Source organism: Glandiceps talaboti, chromosome 9 (genome assembly GCF_964340395.1).
Source record: "Glandiceps talaboti chromosome 9, keGlaTala1.1, whole genome shotgun sequence".
In the NCBI taxonomy this organism is placed as follows: domain Eukaryota; kingdom Metazoa; phylum Hemichordata; class Enteropneusta; family Spengelidae; genus Glandiceps; species Glandiceps talaboti.
In genome coordinates this window covers 19043725-19048883 of record NC_135557.1, presented here as the reverse complement: position 1 = coordinate 19048883, position 5159 = coordinate 19043725, and positions in this window count along the sequence as shown.

Genomic DNA, 5159 nt, shown 5'->3' with positions numbered 1-5159 from the left:
TGCTCTGTGCAGTGAGAGTGCTTTCTGAAGGCAGTCGTACATATGCTAAATAGGTGAGTAACGTGGGGTCAAAGTTGATGTGCACGAGCTATTACCCCATAAATTCACCGATTTTCGGTCAAATATATCCATATTCATACATTTGACGTTTAATTTAAATATACATACGATTTAAAATGGTGAACGCATTCAGTGATATTGCACAGATGTGTTTTCAGTCACGAGACTGTGTGTCCCAAGGGACAATAACTCTAAAAATTTACATCATAATGATTTTAAGTTGGTGACCTTCAATGACCCGAGAGACTCGACTGTTGTTTACAATGAATAGATCAAAGCTATAGTCCGACATAATAAGCTTTGTATTCGGTGTTTATATGTATCAAATCAAGAATACTTTTGAATCTGGCACAAAGACTTCAACAAGGTCATGTCTAGTAACGTGAGAACCAGTTAACTTGAAACAAAACATTCTTTGGCTGAACAAAAATCTTAACGGTGACTAACATTGCTACATTTTATAGTTTGGCGTGACAATCATACTACCAGCATTGCTACATTTTATCGTTTGGTCTTAGAACCATATTACCAGCATTGCTACAAGTTATCAGTATCTTAGAGGACCGTCTCCATATCATATATATTGTAACAACATATACTTTTTAGGACCTGTCATAAATGAATAAATCGTAGCAATATTGATAAGATTTCTGTCAGGTCACAGTCAAACAATTTAAAATTTTACAATTATAGTAAAAAGAATTGTCGAGCCAGACGACAATTTGTTTCAACAACTGGCTTCCATGGTAACGTATGTATAACATATAGGGATATCTTTTTTTCACTCTTTTTTGTCCCTTTTGTAAGTCAGTTTATCTTGAAAACACATTTTAAGCTAAGAGAGACACAAAATAAACGATTGTTGATCGATGTTGGTGATGGTGGTGCTTTGGTTATACGGATATTACCGCTATGTAATGAATAAAATACAATAACTGGAAGTCCCAGAAAATTTTAACTGGTAAGTCATGGAAGTCTACAAAATTAATTGCTGAAGAGAAATTTAAAGTGATTATCACAAACGCAACCCCATTGTGAAAGAGTGAAACCACATCAACTTTAACTGTAGCATTTTATTTCCCCAACAGTTTTGCAACAATACTTAGTCTGTATATATATTAGTTCGCTGAAAGCACGCTTTCCCTAGTGCGAAAACAGAATAGTCAGCTAACCATTGAACACCGCAATGCCGGGTCACAGTTATGGTTTCATTTACTTCCCCGCTTTACATATCTGTCTACGCCAAGGATAAAGAACGAACAGGAGACCGACAGAACAATATATGCACATTTGTATTTAAGCTAGGGAGTTAGGACGAGGGTGATGGTAGGAATAGAAATGGTATTAGACCCCTAGCACACCATTGTTTTGTTTCGTGTCCATTGAGTCGACAGTTATACATATGTCCCCTGTCTATAACCGTTTGATTCAAGTAACCGTGACAGCAGACAATGATGGAGACAGTTACGTAATACATAATGAGTACTGTACATACTTCTAGGTTTAATTTCATTAAAAAGTAGTGTTTGTTTTTTTGGACTAACAATATAAACTAGTTTACATCGATTACTTGTATTCAGAATGAAAAGTGGTAGCAATTATTTAATTTGATTGTTTTGTAATTAATTGTTGTCATGATTGATGACTAGGTAAATCGATTTTCTATATAATTATTCATAAGCCTGGTTATTCAAATGAGATGTGCAGTGAATCACTGTATTCTAGTAAAATGAGCATCAGCGATGTTCGACTGAACGCAATCATTCAAGTCCAGATGTCATCGTTTAAAGGCCAAGGTTTCAACCCCAGGTTCCTGTGCACTAGTGTGATCTTATCAAACTATTAGTTATAGATTTTATTAGTTTTGTAAACTCATTGCTATTCAGGGGGTGACACTCTTTAATTGGTGTGTATATGTACATATACAGCTTTGGAAACTTGACTGATTTATTCGATGCATATCAAATATATACCTCAATATCTAATCTTAAAATTCTAGCTCAGAAGTTTTGAATCGAGTTCATTATGATTTCATCAGTATTAATGGTGCACTACGATAGGCCATAAAAAATAACAAATAACAAATAACAATTAAAAAAATAAAAAATAAACCAGGTCTCCTCCCAAAAATTATATTGGACCAAAACACATAACTTAAGCTTTCCATCCAAAACATTCGTGCAATGTAGGACGAAAAAATATAAATTCCTCTAGGTAGGCCTCACACCCCCCCCCCCCTCTAAATTGGCCCAAAATTGTTTCAGACAACAAATCAATTTCAAATCTATGTAGTGCTATGAGTACAAAGTCAGTATGTGATAAAAATAGTCATTTTTTGACACTTTACTATATTTTTTTGACACTTTACTTTATTTTAGTCTCATGCATTTAGTAAAATTTCTTACATTTTTTAATTTGACATTTTTTTTCTAGAAATATTATGTATTTTAGGGTTGAAATCATATCCATCCGTTTTTGTAGGATGAAAACTAAAATAACTCCTAACCCCCCCCCCCCCACACCCACCCACAAAGTAAAAGAATTTAGTTTTTTATCCTACATTCAACTATTACATCACTCGAGATGTTTTACATTTGAAGTTGATCAAAATTGACCTTTGACCTCGTTCCGTGTGGTCGAGTCGCATTCGATCATGTACTGTCAACTTTTCAAAGAAGAAAAAAGCGTGTATTCAACTGAACACATTACAATCTATATAACAAGAGTCGCTAGTGGAATTCATTTGATTGGAACGTCTTCCCAGGGGTCATATTATCATAGAACCATAAGCTTTCCATCGCTTGATATACTGTCACGCAAAGTGGAGAATGTAGAGCGCCCCCGCGCGGCAAAATGTCGAAACAGTGAAATTATATACGCAATAATATTTAATACGTCATCATAGCGTGACAATCATTTTATTTCAGGTTGGCTGTCATAAAATCCATGACTTGTGAAAGTTGATATGTGATATATGCAATATAAATAATATAGTTAAATAATTGTCAATTATAACTACGAAATACCTTTCAAAAGATTGCAAAAATAGAAAGTATGTTGGTCAAAAACGCACATCTCGATCTTCCCTTGATTTTTTAGCATTTATAGGGGTTAGAATTGATAAATGAAAATATCTTCTTTCACATCTCAAAAAAAAAATCCTGTTCGATTTTCCAATACATCAACCGTGGCGGAAATTCCTTAGCGGTTTATCATAAACAGAGTAATTAGTGACGTCACGTACATCTTTGTGTGTCATCACATTGTTGGATTTCGTACTTCTACCAAAAACCATAAGGTTACAAACTTTTGTCACTTCGATAGTCGGTCTTCGTATTTCTATGAGCTGTATATATGTAGCAAGTATTTAACACGTGTATGTACTTATTAGTTAAGCTTCTCGTATTTGCATTCATGGTGAAGTTCAATGTATCTTTAACGATTTGAATAAACATGACTATAAATAAGATGGATAAATAAAATATTCATATATTATGTATCATATATATTATATGTGTGTGTGTGTATATATATATTAACTCAATAGCTAGAACTCAACAGAAAAGTTCCACTTATGATTATCTAAGCAAATGATCATGATCGTGGTTAACCAGAATACTCGTATGATAACCACGCCCCCAACGTCGATACAAAAAACAGCAGCGGTATTTGTTTCTGTCCGACGGCTTCGCATCCATTGCAATACGATGATGTACAACAAGACGCTTCGTATTCAAGACCTGTATCGTGAACACAGAGAAAGAGATGCATAATCAAAGGCTCGAATCATGCTGGCATTACAAACAATTTACGTCAAATTTGTATGTACAACTTAGTAGTTCAAAGTGCAACCCGGGAGTGCAACGCTTATGGCAAGACATAGTCATACTAGTACTCGGGTAGGTAGAGCGCCCCCACACCTGGTGTTATATTTGTACATTTTCCAACTGTCAAGAACCAATGTATTTCTCTGTTTCTTATTTCGGTATTTTCGTCCCATCCCCCAAAATAGTTTAAATTCACTTCTAAAATTGATAGTTTCGGCGTTCAAGCTAACACAATGTGTGTTTTGCCACCAAGATAATATTCTATATATATATATATTATTACCTTGTTCCTGACTAATGAAATGTTTCACTTCCTGTTTACATAGGTTGTCATGGATACATGAACGACTAAGTACTGTCAGATCACCATTGGCATACGTTTTCGCCACCTAGAAGACAAAAACAATTTCCAGCGGATTTTTATTTAGTAACACTATTACCAAAGATCAGAACACAGCGTTTTCTTGTTGTTTGAACCGCGTTCATTTAAATATTCTATTGTATGTGTATAGATGAAATGGCAGGACTGGAATTCGACCATGGTATAGGGCGATATCAATATAGAGCGACGTTTCGGTGTGGCTGGCTCACCTTCCTCGGATCGGACTGGTTTGTTAGAAGTAATATATATACAGCGAGATCCTCAATACCGGTAGTTTTTTTGTTTGATACAACCACAACGCAGAAACCAATTAGAAACTGGACATGCTACATAAGAACAGTTTCTTGCTACATTTTATCTCTGTGAAATGGAGTACACATGCCACATACATACACACACACACACACACACACACATACATACATACATACGTACGTACGTACATACATACATACATACATACATACATACATACATACATACATACATACATACATACATACATACATACATACATACACACACACATACATACATACATATACATACATACGTACATGCATGCATACATACATACATACATACATACATACATACATACATACATACATACATATATGCATACATACATACATACATACATACATACATACATACATACATACATACATACATACATACACCACAAAGGACATTTTGCGCGCCCTTCATCGGTGTTTGATGCCACGAAAAACATTGGCGCCCGAATGTTTGCATGTAGTTGCAATACATTGAAATGGTTTATTTCATTTAGACTAAATGTAGCAAAAATATGCGATCCTGCTATTGAAGTGTGGCACATGCAGTTTCTTGTTGGTTTCTGCGTGGTTGTAAGAAAAGCTGAACAGTAT